This window comes from Schistocerca piceifrons, chromosome 3, assembly GCF_021461385.2.
Source record: "Schistocerca piceifrons isolate TAMUIC-IGC-003096 chromosome 3, iqSchPice1.1, whole genome shotgun sequence".
In the NCBI taxonomy this organism is placed as follows: domain Eukaryota; kingdom Metazoa; phylum Arthropoda; class Insecta; order Orthoptera; family Acrididae; genus Schistocerca; species Schistocerca piceifrons.
Genome location: NC_060140.1, coordinates 864,553,227 through 864,572,188, shown reverse-complemented (window position 1 = coordinate 864,572,188; position 18,962 = coordinate 864,553,227). Strand labels below are relative to the sequence as shown.

Sequence of the window (18,962 nt, the reverse complement as noted above, 5' to 3'; positions counted from 1 at the left end):
CGTCTAATCAAAGTTTAACGGATTCCTTTTAGCACTCATGTGGACGACCTCACACTTTTCTTTATTTAGGGTCAACTACCAATTTTTGCACCTTACAGATGTTTTTTCTAAATCGCTTTGTAATTTGTTTTGATCTTCCGATGACGATAAAGGACAGCATCATCTGCATACAACCTAAGACGGCTGCTCTGATTGCCTCCTAAATCGTTTATATAGGTAAGGAACAGCAGAGGGCCTATACTACTACCATGGGGAACGCCAGAAACCACTTCTGTTTTACTCGATGACATTCCATCAGTTATTATGTGACCTCTCTGACAAGAAATCACGAAGCCGATCGCATAACTGAGACGATATTCCATAAGCCCACAATTTGTTTACAAGCTGCTTGTGTGGCACAGTGTCAAAAATCTTCTGGAAATCCAGAAATAGGGAATCCCTTATCAATAGCACTCAACACATAATGTGAGTAAATAGCTATAAAGAGCTAGTGGTGTTTCACAAGAGCGACGTTTTCTAAACCGTTGTTGACTGTGTGTCAACAGACCGTTTCCTTCGAGGTAATTCATAATGTTTGAACACAATATACGTTCCAAAATCCTGTTGCATATCGACATTAATGACATGGGCCTGTAATTTAGTGGATTACTCCTACTACCTTTGTTGAATATTGGTGTGATCTGTCCAACTTTCCGGTCTTTGGGTATGGATCTTTCTTCGAGTGAGAGGTTGTATTTGATTTTGAAGTATGGAGCTATTGCATCAGCATACTCATACAGTCTGGACCGGATGGCTTGCTTTTATCAAGTGATTTAAGTTGCTTCACTACTCTGAGAACATCTACTTCTATTGGGACGTGCGTTATCATGAAGCAGCAGCACTCCCTCTCGCAGTTTTTCTGGACGCTTCTCCTTGACTGCGCGCCGTAATTTCTCCTGCGTTGTGCACTTTCGTACTCCAGTGATGGAGACACCAGATTCCTTGAAATCTATAACAATGGACGAGTCTGGCCTCCAAGATCGATCGGCTTCTTGTGTAGAATCGCAACCAACACGAAATTTGGCGCACCATTCCACAACGATGATTTTCAATAGAAATGCTGCTCCTTACACATTCTTCGTTCCCCGATGGATGTCTACGTCAAAAGAATAATAACAGCTCGTTGGTCCTGTTTGGGTGCATTTGGTGATAACGTCACCATAGCTCACATTTCTGCATTTACCGCTCGCACGTCGGAAAGACACGAATGCCACACTACCTCCTTGCGCACATATCGGTACTTATATGCACGCTTCGGAGTCGCTCTACGTTGTACATGAGCCACAGCAACGTCCTCGAACGGAAATTTTTTGAACGCCTCTTATACGTACACCACCACAGTGGGCTTACCCAAGATTGGAGGGGCGAAGGAGAACGAGGGTTGCCAGACTGCCTTCATCGTACAGGACCAGACCTAGCACCATGGTATGGAGCGTCTTTGGGTACACAACATGATCACATCTGGTAAGAACAGCTGGTATTTTCCACAACAGCTGTTACAATCCTGCCCACCGCTGTAGCTCAGTGGTCAGCGTGCCTCCTTGCTGTGAGGAGGATCGGGGTCCGATTCGTGGTAACGTCAGGGTTTTTTCCTTGGTAGTAGGACTGTAAGGCGTGCACTTACGCTAGTGATGCCAACAGAGGAACTAAGTAAGTGCATGTAGGGATTCCGTGGTCCAAAAAGCCGAGAACGGCGGGAGGAGCCGTGTGCCCCCCTACACCTCTCCATGCCGCATCCAATGACACCGTTGGCAGAGGATGACACGGCGATCAGCTCTGGCATTGAGTTGCAGCAGCATGAGATAACTTACTCTTACCTGACATCCAGTCTTAGCTTGACTCGATGTCCAGCGGGACTAGAACCACTCTTGCATTCAGAGGGGCCAGCCGGTATATTAACTTCACACCCTCTACATAACCAAAAGCACCCACAAATTTAATCATCGTTTTGACATCTCACTTACAATGGCCAGCAGTGTATGCTTTTCCCCACAACCATTTTCTCAAGCATTCAGGAACCCTGTAACACAGCTGAAGTTTAGTTGTGAACACAAGTGTGTCCCGAATACTGATGAACTCACAATGCCTGTTGCTTTAAATGCTCTCTGAACACTTGGCCGAAACTGGACGTGAAAATTATATTTATGTGACTGAAGCAATGATTTATTCGAATTTTTAATGACTCTTCCATATGCGAGAGCGTGCTGAAAAGTGTTTCATGGTTCTACTGGTTCAGATTCGACGACTTTGTCTAATTTTTCACATTGATGACCATTTCTATGCTGTAAATTACAAGAATCTGTGTTTATAGCGTTCCCTGCTCGTGCACTTTGCGTAATGTTCTACATATGTTTGAGATTTATAGGTGTGCTTTCTTCGTGACTAAGGCTAAATCCGTTATTCAGAGTAAAACACTTTGTTTCATGTTCAAGGATACATATCGGTCTTTCATTAACTAATCCCTGAATGTAGGCTATGGCTCACGTAATAACACTCCTCATTTAATATTACTACAGAGAATAGAAGCTATGGGGGTTTTCTTTTGCTCTGATTTTGATGACTTACGGTCATTGTATTCCATGTGGTCCCATGGAGAACTTCTGTAATTTTGTTGCGGAGTTATCGTGTTGCTTTTCTTGAATAATAAAAAAAAAACATTAGTCCCTCTTTAAAATATTTATCATAACAGTGTCAGCAGCAAATATTATACTTGATGACTAGTTTCAATAACATTTAATGATTACCTTCACATATGATTAATCACCACTTCTGAGAAGTGAAAATTCTTTAAATTCTTTAAAAGGGGAAGGGGGCAGGTGGAGGCAAGTATGGGGAGGAGGGGATGAAGGCCGATAGGCAGAGGGGGGTCAGAAGGAGATGGATAGGGAGAGAGGACAGGAGCAGATGGACAGAGAGCTCAGGGCAGGGGGAGATGAATGAAGAGAGGGGGGATGAGGAGATGGACAGGGAGAAGTAGGAGATTGGCTGAGAGATGGAGAGAGGAGATGGACAGAGAGTAGATAAGGAGATGGGTCAAGAGAATGGAGAGGAAGAGAGGTGTGCAACATGTCAAACATGTAAGTGGGTGCAGCATCTCCTCCCAAACCATTGCATCATTTTCAACCAATTTTGACAGACATACTGCTCTTTACACGAGAGTCAGCACTATGGGGTAAGAACCTCCTAGATCCCATAGGAGCAGAGAAATAGGCAAATAAAGGTTTTTTTCATCTCCTGATATGTAGACTGCCCTGCACAACTAGCATGTTGTGTGGAAGTAGAATCAGCTCGGCTTATTGACCTGGTTTGCAGGACAGCCTACACCTGTGGATGGGTGAAAGTGGGAGAAAGTTGAGATAGATAGAAGAGTTGATGGAGAGAGTTGTAGCAGAAGGGGATGGATAGAGAGAGAGGGAATGAGGGCAGGACGCAGAGAGGGGCTGGATGGCATGGATATGGAGAGAGTGCAGGAAGAGAGTGGTAGAGAGAGGGGGTCAGAGGAGATGAATAGGCAGATGTGGGGAGAAGAAGGCAGACAGAGAGAGGAGGCAGGATGAGATGAAAAGTGAGAGATTGGAAGGAGGAGATGGACAGAGAGAGAGAGGCAGGAGGACATGGATAGGGTGAGGGGACAAGAGGAGATGGACAGAGAATGGGAGGAGAAGAAGATGGACAAAGAGACAAGGGGAAGGAAGAGGATATGGACAGAAAGAGGGTGAAGAGGAGGTGGGAAAGAGCAGGTGAGGCAGAGATGAATAGAGAGGTGGGACAAGGAGATGAGCAGGGATGGGGACGTAGGGAATGAACAGAGAGGAAGGGGGAGGATGAGATGGACAGAGAGAATGAGAAGGAGGAGAGGGGGACAGAGAGGGAGAGGAGGATATGTGTGCATCGAACTAACACGCAAGTGAAGTCATAGAGAGGAGGCTAGTAATAATCATTATAAAAAATCTGAAGAGTTGCTGGATCTCTCGTGACAATATGTGATCCATTATTATAACAGCTATACTTATTTCTCTTTAATTACTTCTCATTCCAAAAACATAATTCATTATGCTTTGTTAGTCAGCTCCCAAGTGTTCATTTACTCTTTGTCTAGAGTGATAACCGATGTGAGCACATTTAGTTGAATCCATACTGCCTTCAGTGGAATTGGGTACAAGCTCCCATCAGCATATTATATAGTTATTTCTTTGCACCGACATTACAACAAGAATAAGGTAGATCTAAGCTGCAAAGAGCTTTGAGACTCATGCTGATTTCCGAATATCTTGAGAATGAGTAATGTGATTAATGCATTTTGTGAAGGTGACACTTTATACAATCTATATCGCCGTTGCATACATGCTCCCTGCAAGATAGGATGCTACACACTTTCGTGTCATGTTAGAAAACTTTGAATACAGTGGATAAAATACTTCATTGCTTAAGTTATGTCCAATATATTCACCACTGTAATATAAAAGTCTTTCTTACCTCCGAATATTTCATTCTTTCACATCACTTTCGTAGTTATGTTAGTTCGTTAGGCATGAGCTATTCTTATGTGTGCCTGATTTGGACTGATTTTCCCAGATATGATGTGCTTGTATAATAATGTGCTGCATTCCTACAAGATGTTTATTTTCGACCTTTCATATCACGTTAAGCAAATGTGTTGTATTATGTTTATGTCATACGGCACAGTACACAGCAAAATGATGTTGACGGTCTAAGAACGTTGTACTCGATAACGGTCTGAAATAATATTTCATAGTGTGCAGTACACACCAAAATACATCAATAGTTTAAAATCATCATAGTCGATTTTGGCTTGGAAGCCGAAATCTAGAGTGTACCCAGGAAATATACAGAAATGTACAGTCAAACGGCGGTGTATTCCTCCATCTGGAGGTGATGTCTTTTGCGGTTGCTTCCTGCGTCTTTTGATCTACTGTAGGCATCCCCCAGTGTGTTTTGCTAAAGCCATCAAGAGGTGGTGGTGTCTTTGGTGGTTGTTTTCTCTGTCTTATGATATGCGGCGTGCTGCTCCTAGTGGGCTTTACAAAAGCCACATAGATATGGTGTTGCCCTTCACAGCTGCTTCGTGCATCTACCACGACCGTCCACGTATTACTGAGCAAAGAAAATTGTAGATCTGGCCAACACTGTTGCGCTGACACGCAATAAATAGGGAAGAAAGGCAGTAATAGCGTACACAACCCATGTTCTTTCAAGTGGAGTGTGGGCACGCCATTGTTCTACATAGTATAATTAAACATTGACTGGTTCCTGTTTTTGGCAATACACATCATATACTATGACTGTGAACAATATTTATACATAATGTAACATGAAATAATACACGCTTCCTGTTAATAACGTGAATAAACCACTGCTCAGTTTAACGCTGACGCTTCATTTTTTCGTAAAATCTAATGTAATGTGCTTTTCATTTAACTATGTCATCTCATTCACATTGGATGAAACTTTTATGGTAGCACATTTTTAAAACCGATTCCTACAGACAGAACTATGCGCCTCAGAGTTTCCTTGCCATCTTAAAGGTTAAATCTGTATGACAAAAACTACGAACTTTCACGAGCTGCCGACGTGGTCTCGTATTGCACAGTGGGCCGAATATAGAATAAATTTCCTTTGCTTCACGTCTATGGTCACAAATTTTTCTCATCGGACTACCGGCTGCACAATCTATACTCCTTGTTAAACTCGACGTCCACACTCCAACAGGACCTTGGGGTTGTTCTGTACTAGACGCTACTGCATCCAGTTCTGGAGCACGCAGCTGTAGTCTGGGCGAATGCGGCCTATGCTCATATCTATCGTTTACAGAAGGCGCAAAATGGAGCTGTCAAGCTCATCTTGCAACCTACCTCGGCATTCCCCGATAGAGGAATTCGCTCTGTTAGTCGGAACCTTACCTCTAGAAGACGTTTAGGTGATCGCCCGGTGACTACTGCGAGAAATATAGGACGTCTGAGAACCGACACACCCCCAACGTGGGCACCAGGGTGCAGCGCCATAACGCCACCAGGTGGCCACACTTATTAACGGAATATACATCCTTGTAAAATATTAACGTAGAATTTTTCCTCGTGTTTCAAATAGACCCCAAAAAGGTTCGTCGAAGAGAAAAGAAGAACTGAAATGAACATCAAACCTCTAAGGGCAACAGCCCAATGAGATGAACCTTCAGCAAAAATCCAGAGAAGAAGAGATCCTGTGGAGAAGTGCGGTTAGCATGGACTCTACGAGGCATCAAAAGAGTTGAGGTGGCCTCCTCATCCACGACCACTGACCCATTCCCACAAATTACTGATGTTAGTCATAGGTGAGTCTAAGGCGCGCACGTTGTGGACAGTGGTGTACCAGAACTGAGGTCAGTTGATCTGCCTGGCTCATAAGCTCTCTCATGGGCACGAAGGGTTCTCAGGGCTTTCTGACACAATTAGGAGCTATGTGCTGATGCGCTACCTCGCTGAAAATACAGGTTTCTTTGATGTACTGTGCGGATAAAAAAATTAAATAAATTGAAAGGGTACAGTACCGCCCGACATTGAACATAGGTACAACATACTTCATTATTTTTGTCAGAACAACACATTTTTTTTAAAAAATAACTCAATTTCAATTAATACAGCGAAGCCGGATACCAGTGTGGAAAGAATGACAATTTATTTATTTAATTGCTCACATGTGCACTCCCACAAAGTAAATCCCTACATCCAGTTTGGTGAGATCTGTGAAATGAATGAATGTATGGTCGTCTGCTAACCGCAGATAGTGAATGTGAATATATGATCATCTTTGAGACGATCCTTTGGCCACCTTTGGTGGGACCAAAGAGATGAAATTTACCTGAGCTTTGAGCGCCTGAAATGTGGCTGACCAATACGGTAGAAAGGTGCTCCCCCACTTCAGCAGAGGTGCGAGAGGACCTGAAGAACGGCCATTTTTCAGCACTCTGCCGCTGGATCTTGTGTTGTTAAGACCTGTTTTAGTTGTGCTCCGTAAAGATAAAAGAGTGGAGACATGGTATGCATGTGGAATATTTAAGAGTAGTTTGAAATAATAATTTCTCTATTTCAGGAACTTTTGTGGGGAGAATTAAATGTCAGGCAGGTAATATTAATGGGACTGTAGTAATCCTCGGAAGTGACCAACGGTCACAATGAAACCACGTGTAGCAATAAGTTGAAATACTTCCGTGTGCTTAAGTTAAGCTGAATTACTAGCGTGTGTACAATAAGTTGAAATATTTAAGAAATAGCGTGTGTACCGTAAGTTGAAATATTTAAGAAATGGCGTGTGCAGGACTTGAAATTAGAGACGAGTACTTCCACGTGGTGAGTACTGTGTGAGTCTCAATCTGTGTATGAGACAAAAGATAAAGAGAAGTACTCGTCCATGGTATCAGTTGAGGACTCGCGTGTGTGATGAATACGTTCTTAATATTACTTTGCGTGATATGATTCCGTGTGATGCTAGATTTAAACTCTGAGAGAGAATCAAGGTGAGTCGGCCATCTATCCAGCAACGCCACTTGGCTTGCATTGCACAGGAAGACGTGCATATATCTCCAGAGTTCATAGTAGGAAAGTAGAATTACAAAGTGGGGCAGTGTCATGTGAAACTGGGATAAATATTGATTGAAGTGGGAAAGCTGAAAGTGATAATGTTGTGACTATTCCCTGTGTAGTATTTCACATTGTAGTGTGGTGTATGTCATGTAATTTGGGTATGTGTGGTTTGCATGGGAGAGTAGCGAGGTAGTTTCAAAAGATTAGTGGGTTATGCTTGTTCCTTCTGTACCGCTCGGTCTGGAGGAAAGTTTCGTGATGATGATTGTGAGAGTCGAAGTGTGAGGTATAATAAAAGATCCACCATCCTATCCAGAAAGTGCACTGTAGCGTTAAATAATTACGAGACCATAATATAGAGATTCACCTATGTAAAGTCATGCCCACTGGGCGGAATTTCTCATGTGTTATTGTTGTAGGTTATAGAATTTGTGTGTTTAGGTTAGAGAATTTATCGGAATAAATAAGATAGTGAAAAGAAAAAGATTGTTGGACTTTTCCTTCGAATTGTATGTTGTCATAATGTCCCGAATTTATAATGTATGCGCCATTCATATTCAGTGCGGTGGCCACGTGTAGACAAAAGCCGTTAAATAAAAAAGGAAAGAAAATGTGGTATTGCCAGTGCGTAGTGTACAGTCAGAGTTCTGTAAATTACTGATAGTCAGATGCGTGTTTCCGTTGCGTATTAATCATATAGGAGGATAACTTGTAACTTAAGTGTAAGTACTAGTGTTCATGTTACTCGATAAATAAGAATGAATCCACTCGCTTGGCAGACCACTCATCTTGCAGGCCTGACTGCTTGATGCCACAGTATGAACAAGGCATGTGGGTGCCTCTCAAAATAAAAGAACTACAAGAGAGGACAGCTACTGCTGCTTCGTGATAGCTGATCCACTCAGCCATTGTTCACAAACCCTTTCTTCTTCTTACCATCCCGTTGTTAGCTTTCATTAACTAAAATCACAACATACATAAGGTTGGCACAGCAGTCAGGACAAGATGTGGGCTAACGAAAAACAAAATAAAGTCAAGAATGGCGAAGAGAAGGAGAAAGGAGAAGGGGAATTAGTAAACTTCAAAATTTGAGAAGTCACAGTATAAAAAATCAAATACTTCTGGCATCTGAGAAGTGAGAGTACTCCAGATGGCAGAAGCGAGGAAAACATTTCCAACAATGAAAAAGCTCTACTGGTGACCAATGTTAAGATGGTATCGAAGAAGAAGTTTGGAAATTGGAAATTTGTGGGACGGTCTTATGGGACCAAACTGCTGAGGTCATCTGTCCCTAATGCTACACAATGCTTACTCTTAATTAAACTAACTTACTCTATGGACAACACACCCATGCGCGAGGGAGGACTCGAACCTCCGACGGGGGTAGCCACATGGACCGTGACAAGGGGCCAAGACCGCGCGGCTACCCCGCGCGGAAGAAGTTTCTGAGACTGTAAACGCACTGCATTGTACAGAGCTAGGAGGGGAACTAAGGGCTATAAATAATCATAGTTCGACGCTGAGGGTCGGTCCATGAAGTTTTCTAAGTAGGTTCACACGGGATATACTGCGTCTTTCTTCGAGTGTCTGACAGTTAACATTTTTCAACATTTGTGTTACAGAGTCTCACCAGTCAAACAAGTTGTGACTATTCACAACTGCTTTCTACGTACACTTTCGATGCCCACTGTTAGTCTGGTATGATACGGTAGCCATATACTTCATCATAATTCAAGTATGGACCGCTCACGTTTTTATGCAACACCTTTTGTTGATATATTGTAGTTTCACAGCATTCTACCAATGAACGAAGGACTGTCATTTGTTTCAGCGCGCACTTGAGCGCGCATCGTCGTCCCACTCCACATATCTACATATTGTTACTCCCAAATACAGTATTTATTTGACATGTCTGACTCCTGTTGTGCCTCATCATTCCAGTAGTCTAAAGATGAGGCGGCAAAGTTTCGTGATGAACTCAGCTTCGCCCTTCCTTATATTAAGAGCAAGTGTCAGTTTTTGCACCTGCCTGATGGTCGGTATCTGACTGTACCGGATCCCTCATATACAACAGAATTATCTGCGGAAATCCTCAGATTGGGACTAATAAAATCCGCTAAGTGAATAATGTATGACATGAATTAGCAACGTCCCTCTTACGTTCCCTTAGGGTACACCAGACATTATTTCAGTGTTTTGGATGTCTCTCCATCCAGGATAATGTAATGCGCCCTGACCATCAGGAAATTTTCTTTAGAAGGAAACAAGGCTCTGCAAATGACCCTAAAGGCTAGAAAAGAACATGTCGTTGAAGAAAGCACACCGTGTAACAACTGCGACTAGCTAATTTACAAGTCACAGATGACGTATCATTTGGAAAAAAGCAAAACATTTTCTTGAAACAATATACGAGGGGCGTTCAATAAGCAACGTAAAACATTTCTTTCTCGGACAGTTTCGGTTGCAGAAATGCGAAATTTGCTATCGAACATCGTGGAATATTCACGCTTCAGTCCCTATAGTTACACTAAATTCCGGTAAGTGGCGGCGCTATTATGCACCTTCAAAATGGCGTCTGTAAAGGAGCTGCATTCCAGACAGAGAGCTGTCATTAAGTTTCCTTTGACGAAAAAACAGAGTATCGTAGATATTCATAGGCGCTTGCAGAATGTCTACACAGACCTGGCAGTGAAAAGAACAGTGACCACTGGGCGAGGTGTCTGTCATCATCGCAATTTCTTCCTTTTTTTTCGCGTCATCAGTCTTTGACTGATTCGATGCGGCCCACCAGCAATTCCTCTCCTGTGCCAACCTCCTTCAACTCAGAGTAGCACTTGCAACCTACGTCCTCAATTATTTGCTGGCTGTATTCCAATATCCGTCTTCCTCTACAGTTTCTACCGTCTAAGCTCCCTGTAGTACCATGGAAGTCATTCCCTGATATCTTAACAGATGTTCTACCATCCTGTCCCTTCTTCTTGTCAGTGTTTTCCACATATTCCTTTCCTCTCCGACTCTGCGCAGAACCTCCTCATTCCTTCCCTTATCAGTCCATCTCATTTTCAACATACGCCTGTAGCACTACATCTCAAATGCTTCGATTCGCTTCTGTTCCGGTTTTTCCAAGTCCATGTCTCACTACCATACAACGCCGTACTACAGACGTACATCCTCAGAAATTTCTTCCTCAAATTAAGGCCTATGTTTGATACTAGTAGACTTCTCTTGGCCAGAAATGGCCTTTTTGCCAGTGCTAGTCTGCCTTTGTTGTCCTTCTTGCTCTGTGCATCATTGGTTAGTTTGCTGCCTAGGTGAATTCCTTAACTTCATCTACTTAATGACCATGAATCCTGATGTTAAGTTTTTCGCTTTCCTCATATCTGATACTTCTCATTACTTTCGTCTTTCTTCGATTTACACTCAGTCCATGTTCTGTACTCATTGTATCGTTCATTCCATTCAGCAGATCATGTAATTCTTCTTCACTTTTACTCACCATAGGAATGTCAGCAGCGAATCGCATCATTGATTTCACTATGATTTGCAATTCCACTCCTGAACCTTACTTTTAATTTCATCATTGCTTCTTCGATGAACAGATTGAACAGTAGAAGGGATGGACTACATCCATGTCGTACACCGTTTTTGATCGTAACGCTTCGTTCTTGGTCATCATTCTTATTTTCCCACTTGGCTCTCGTGCATATTGTGTTTACCCTTCTCTCCCTATAGCTTACCCCTATTTTCTCAGAATTTCAAACATATTGCGCCATTTTACATTGTCGAACACTTTTTCCAGGTCGACAGATCCTATGAACGTGTCTTGTTTTTTCTATAGTCTTGTTTCCATTATCAACTGCAACGTCAGAATAGCCTCCTGGTGCCTTTACCTTTTCTAAGGCCAAACTGATCGTCATCTAGCACATCCTCATTTTTATATACAAGGTGGTCCATTGATCGTGACCGGGCCAAATATCTCAGGAAATAAGCGTCAAACGAAAAAACTACAAAGAACGAAACTCGTCTAGCCTGAAGGGGGAAAGGTTGGCGGACATCATTTTCAGCATTTATTGCATTAATGTGGTATTTATAGTTAATCACGCTGTAACAGCATGCGTTCTCAGAAATGATAAGTTCACAAAGGTACATGTATCACATTGGAACAACCGAAATAAAATGTTCAAACGTACCTACGTTCTGTATTTTAATTTAAAAAACCTACCTGTTACCAACTGTTCGTCTAAAATTGTGAGCCATATGTTTGTGACTATTACAGCGCCATCTATCACAAAGCGAAAAAAGTGGTACAACTAAAACATTCATATTTCTTTACGTACTACACGAATATGTAATAAAAAATGGGGGTTCCTATTTAGAAAAAACGCTGTTGATATCCGTTTGACATATGGCAGCGCCATCTAGCGGGCCAACCATAGCACCGTCTGGTTTCCACCTTCAAGCTAGACGAGTTTCGTTCTTTGTAGTTTTTTCGTTTGACGCTTATTTCGTGAGATATTTGACCCGGTCACTATCAATGACCCACCCTGTATATTCTTCTTGTCAGAGACTTGGATGCATGAGCTGTTAAGCTGATTGTGCGATAATTCTCGTACTTGTCAGCTCTTGCAGTCTTCGGAATTATGTGGATGATATCTTTCCGAAAATCAGATGGTGTGACCCCAGACTCATACATTCTACACACCAACGTGAATAGCCGCTTTGTTGCCACTCCTCCCAATGATTTTAGAAATTCTGATGGAAGTTATCCGTCCCTTCTCCCTCATTTGATCTTAAGTCCTCCAAAGCTCCTTAATTTCTGGTTCTAATACTGGATCTCCTCTCTCTTCTAAATCAACTCCTGTTCCTTATTCTATCACATCAGACAAATCTTCCCCTTCATAGAGGCCTTCAGTGTGCCCTTTTCACCTATCCGCTCTCTCCTCTGTATTTAGCCCAGTGGAATTCCTGTTGCGCTATTAATGTTACCACCCTTGCTTCTTATGTCAAAGAAAGTTGTTTTGACTTTCCTGTATGCTGAGTCAGTTCTTTCAACGATCATTTCTTTTTAGATTTCTTCACGTTTTTTAAGCAGTCATTTCATCTTAGGTTCGCTGTAGAATATTTATTTCATTCCTCAGTATACCTCTGTATTCCCGAATTTTCCTGAACATTTTTGTACTTCCTTCTTTCGTCGATCAACTGAAGTATTTCTTCTGTTACCCCTCCTTTCTTTGCAGTTACCTCCTTTGTACCTATGTTTTCCTTTCCAAATTCTGTGATTGCCCTTTTTAGAGATGTCCATTCCTCTTCTGCTATAATGCCTACTGAGATATTCGTTATTGCTGTTTTAGAGAATTTCAGGCATATCTTGTCATTCCTTAGCAATTCGGTATTCCACTTCTTTGCGTGCTGATTCTGCGTGACTAATCTCTTAAACTTCAGCCTAATGTTCATCACTACTACATTGTGATCTGAGTCAATATCTGCACCTGGGTACATCTTAAAGCCCAGTATCTTATTTCGGAATCTCTATCAGACCATTATGATATCTTCCTGTATCACCTGCTCTTTTCCAAGTATACCTCCTCCTCTTGTGCTTCCTGAACAGAGTATTCGCTATTACTAGCTGAAATTTATTACAGAACTCAATTAGTCTTTGCCCTCTCTCATTCCTTGTCCAAAGCCCATAGTCTCCCATGACGTTTTTCTTCTACTCCCTCCCCTTACAACTGCATCCAGTCCCCCACGACTACTAGATTTTCATCTCCCTTTATGTACTGTATTACCCTTTCCGTATCGTCATATACCTTCTCTATCTCTTCATCTTCACTTTGCAACGTCGGCATGTATACCTGAACGATAGTTGTCGGCGTTGGTTTGCTGTCGATTCTGACAAGAACAACCTTATCACTGAACTGTTCACTGTAACACACTCTTTGCCCTAGCTTTCTATTCATATCGAATCCTACTCCCGTTATACCATTTTCTGCTGCTGTTGATACTACCCTATACTTATCTGACCAGAAATCCTCGTCTTCTTTCCATTTCACTTCATTGACCCCTACTATATGTAGATTGAGTTATTGCATTTCTCTTTTCAGTTTTTCTAGCTTCCCTACCACATTCAAGCTTTTGACATTCCACGCCCTGACTCATATAATGTTATTCTTTCCGTGGTTATTCAATTTTTTTCTCATGGGCACCTCCTCCTTGACAGTCCCCTCCCGGAGATCCGAACGGGCGACTGTTCCGGAATCTTTTGCCAATGGAGAGACCACCAAGACACTTTTTTCAATTACAGGCTACACGTCCTGTGGATACCAGTTATGTGTCTTTAATGCAGTTGTTTCCATTGCCTTCTGCATCCTCATGCCGTTGATCATTGCTCATTCTTCCGCCTTTAGGGGCAGTTTCCCATCCCAAGTTCTAAAGAGTGCTCTGAACCTTTTTGACATGGCCATTGGCAGAATGAGGGTGATTTCTTACTCCTGTCTTCGGCCGCAAATGCTGATTATTAATCAAAACTCAAGCAGTGTCGGGTTTCGAACCCGGGACTGAGGACGTTTTGATTACTAATTAAAGACGCCACCCCTACACTACACCTGCAGACCTCTCGTGCTCTTCTGGGTTGGCAGGCCACACAGCTATGTGACTCCTGCTTTGTTGGAACGTGAGGACACTCTCATTCGAGGTGATCGACGGATCACAATCAAACACTTCGCTTCTCAACTGGACGTCTCTGTTGGTAGTGCTGACATATTCGTCCACCAGTTGGGGTACCCAAAAGTTTGTGTCAGCTGGGTCCCTCGCCGCTTAACAGAAGACCAGGGAGAACAACGAAGGATAGTTCAAATGGTTCAAATGGCTCTAAGCACTATGGGACTTAACATCTGAGGTCATCAGTCCCCTGGACTTAGAACTACTTAAACCTAACTAACCTAAGGACATCACACACATCCATGCCCGAGGCAGGATTCGAATCTGCGACCGTAGCAGCACCGCGGTTCCGGACTGAAGCGCCTAGAAAAGCTCAGTCACAGAGCGGGCGAAGGATCGTCTGTGCAGAATTGCTTGAGAGTTACGAGGCTGATAGCGAACATCGTCACAGGCGATGAAACATGGGTTCATCACTTCGAATCGAAACGCAACGGCAATCCATAGAGTGGCAGCACACCACCTCTTCTCTCTCACCTTCGATCTATTTGACCCAGTGCTCTCCGGGAAGCAGTACGTGGATGATGCGGAGGTTCTTGATGCAGCAAGTCGTTGGCTCTGATGTCAGCCAGCAGAGTGATGCCATGTAGGCATACAAGCCCTCCCATTAACGTATCGTAAGACCGTCGCACAGAACGGCGTTTATGTTGAAAAACAGAGTTTTGTGGACAAGAGAGTGGGGAATGATATGGTGTGTTGGAAGCCTGATTAAAACCGACCTGCTTTCAGAAAAGAATGTTGCATTACTTATGAACGTCCTTCTTAAGTTAACAAAAACAATATTTACAGAGTCATATTTTCCAAAACATAAGATGATGTGTTGTCGTTCGTTCTTAATTTGTTCGTAATCTGAGTATTAATGTGGAGTTTCAGCAAAGTAATTGAAACTCAGTGGATCGTAACAGAATACACACTTGAGAAGAGCAACATCTGGTCGTGTTACGCCATTTCCGATGTGTCCCTACTGCAGTAGTACAATATCAAAGACCACAGTGACGACACTATCAAATGACGCAACAGAAATGTCAGCTTCGTAGCTAGATGTGTATTTCAGCACAGAAAGTTGATTGTAGATAACAGAGTTAAGACGGCTGGTGATATATCGACCACATGCCTGTGCTTATGCAGTCGTCAGATTGGTTAACCTTCAGACATCGGTTGTACACAAATGCAGGGTTTTACTGATAAGTGACTCTGTTGGGTGGCAGAACAGACACGCCTCCTTATTCTAAAACTGTTTTTAATCGCTTTTAGCCGTTAGATCCGGAACATTTTCTGGCTAGCGTTACTCCCCAGAAACGCTATACAACAAGAAAACCTAGTACAGTGTACCACAACCGACTGCAGATGGAAATGTGAAAGGCAGACCTTATTCGTCCTCCTCCTGTGGCACTGGGTATACATCTTATCCCATTAACGAAAAATGGTTCAAATGGCTCTGAGCCCTATGGGACTTAACTTCTGAGGTCATCAGTCCCCTAGAACTTAGAACTACTTAAACCTAACTAACCTAAGGACATCACACACATCAATGCCCGAGGCAGGATTCGAACCTGCGACCATAGCGGTCGCGCGGTTCCAGACTGTAGCATCTGGAACCGCTCGGCCACACCGGCCGGCGTCCCATTAACTTTCAGGGATATTACAGCAACGCTCATTTGAAGTATACCTTTTTCCGAATGTTTTCCGAGACAGAACACAGTTAATGTACATTTGATCTGGGCTAGTGTCCGCCCCCGGTAGTTGAGTGGTCAGCGCGACAGAATGTCAATCCTAAGGACCCGTGTTCGACTCCCGGCTAGGTTGGAGATTTTCTCCAACCGGGGACTGGGTGTTGTGTTGTCCTCATCATCATTATTTCATCCCCATCGACAAGCAAGTCGCCGAAGTCAAATCGAATGACTTGCACCCGGCGAACGGTCTATCCGACGGGAGGCCCTAGTCACACGATATTTACATTTATCTGGGCTATTGGAGTGCGACATGGACGCTGCTGCCCTCATTAGAGAACGTGCAGATGCACTCACACAAGCAACACAACATGTTCTGTTCAAATGTTCAAATGTGTGAAATCTTATGGGACTGAACTGCAAAGGTCATCAGTCCCTAAGCTTACACACTATTTAACCTAAATTATCCTAAGGACAAACACACACACCCATGCACAAGGGAGGACTCGAATCTCCGCCGGGACCAGCCGCTCAGTCCATACCGCTCGGCTAATCCCACGCGGCACAACACGTTCTCCCAAGAGCGCACAAATGCATCGAAGTTGACGGTGAAATATTCGAACATTTATTGTGAATTGTACAAGAGCTGTAACGTCATGTGTATGATGATGCTTACAGATGAATGTGTTAAAAAGCATATTTTTCAATTGAGATTTTGCAAAACGTCTATTGTAATGTTTTTAGCTATTGCACATATGTGCTTCCGTAAACCTGGCAATGTATTGAATAATAAAGAAAATAAATAATAATATACATTAAATGTGTCCTATTTCGGAAACCATTCGGAATGGGGTATATGTCCATATGAAGTTTTTTGCTTCAAATCATTGTTCCTATCATATCCTTGAATATTGAGCACTCCTCCCGGGAAACCCTATATAACGTCACGCCACTGACGGAAAGAGTAAGATTATGCCGTAACATACTCCAAGCAGCTAAGCTTTGTTTGCCTAATTCAGCACGATAGTACTCTTGCACGTAGCTTCTAACCGCTCCTTTCGTTCATTCGAAAAAAAAGAAAAGAAAATAAAGCAGTGCTATAGTTCGTTCTCCGACTATCAAATGTATCGATTTTGGACTGAAACACAGGGTGTCAAAAAAATAGTCGAGTATTTTGAGACGTGGTAGTAACCATCGAAAGAAGAAGAAAGCAATAGAAGAGGTGTGTTTCACACTAGCGAAGATGAACAACTGCTCATAGTGAAATGTCCCCTTAGAAAAACTAATGAATTACTGTGCTGATAAACCTGTTACATTATTTGATTTTCAAACAGCTGAACAGAACTGAACGTACTCAGACATTTCGCTCTTTGCCTATTCTGATCAACGCAAGACTGACACACAATATTTTTAGCGCAACGCAATCTGACTTTCAATAATACCTACAAAAGAATGGCCCTGACTAACATTAACCTATACTTTTCACAAATCACTTATCTCACAAAAATCTTCGTTATTCGAACTACTGCAATACAGCGAGCGCCACTACTGCCAGCTAAATAAAAGATTCAAACTACTGAAGGCACTAACTACTGATAGGCATAGTTAGCAAATGAAAGATTCTGATAGAGAACAAACAATGTATTTACCTTAATAGTGTTCAAAAGTCATAATATGACATCCAGTCTTACAAATTTACTGTCTCTGATGGACACACGTCCAGATCATCCGCTCTCAAAACTCCGCCATTTCTCTCCCCACACCCACCACTGCTGGTGGCTCACCTCCAACTGCGCAATGCTACGCGCTGTTCACATCCAACAGCCCAACACTACAATGGCGAATATTACAACAATGCCAACCAGCCACAGACTGCACACAGCACAGCCAGTGATTTTCATACAGAGCGGTACGTGGCGTTACCAACATAAAAACCTAAACAGCCTACTTACAATAGCTCTTAAGTATGCATTTTGGAACCTATGTCTGCTGGACATTTTTTCTTATTTTGGTCGATACTACCTCCTCCCAAGTTTTGGAAAGCAAAATGCTAACGGAGAGAGAGATTATTTCATAGTATCGAAGATAAATAAGTTCTCATATCTCTTAAGTGTGCATTTTAGGACCCACATTTACTGGACTCTTTTTCTTGTTTTGATGGTTACTACCATTTCTCAAAATATTCGACACCTTTTTTTCTAACTCTTTCATATTTTTCATTTACGCTTTGTTGTTGTATACTTTCGTCTAGACACTGTGTGCATATTTGAATGCGAGTGGACACATTCCACTGTCGCTAACTCTTTTCTCTAAATATAAACACGAGTTTTAAATAAAAATCACGGAAAATAAACGTATGAAAAATCACAGTACTTACAGAGACTCTTTGGTAGACAAAATAACACGCTCGACAACCCGCAGAGCACTGATCGCGTGTGACACAACACGGGGAATGCAGGACTCGTCATTATCTGTGTGTCCAGCTGAGACGTCCCTGACCCTGCGGTCGATAACCCGTCGACCGCCAGTGACCCAAGGCGAGAGGCTCACAGGGATGGATGACTCCAGCGGAAAGCTCAAGCCCACAGTCTGACATTTATTTAACACTTTTATTTAATGTTATTGGCATTTGGTATACACACACCGACGGAAAAATAACAACACCAGGAAGGAGCTGCGAGATATAAACAAACGTCTGTAGGCGTGTTTCCACATCTGAAGGATGATTATTAAAATTTCGCGCCAGTCGCATAAGACAGCTGCTAATAGCGCCACTATGAGGATGCGCATCAGGTTTGCTTTAAGAGTCGTGAGCATGTTACCTTTGAGACTAGACGTGGTGAGTTGATGTTAGTCAAGAATGCCTTTAAGGCGGCAAAGACAACATTATCAACACTTCGCCAGTTTGAACGAAGTCTTGTAATAGGGCTACGAAAAGCTGGATGTTCCTTCTGCGATA

The 18,962-nt window shown here is 42.6% G+C and overlaps 1 protein-coding gene across 1 annotated transcript in view; it reads right to left on the bottom strand.

The window, feature by feature from the left end:
• LOC124789407 (insulin-like growth factor-binding protein complex acid labile subunit) overlaps positions 1-18,446 on the bottom strand; it is a 138,375-nt gene extending 119,929 nt beyond the window's left edge. Inside the window, exon 1 of the mRNA XM_047256750.1 lies at positions 18,381-18,446. The gene's annotated coding sequence lies outside the window, so the exon portion shown is untranslated. The remainder of the gene's footprint in view (positions 1-18,380) is intronic.
• Positions 18,447-18,962: the final 516 nt, after the last annotated feature.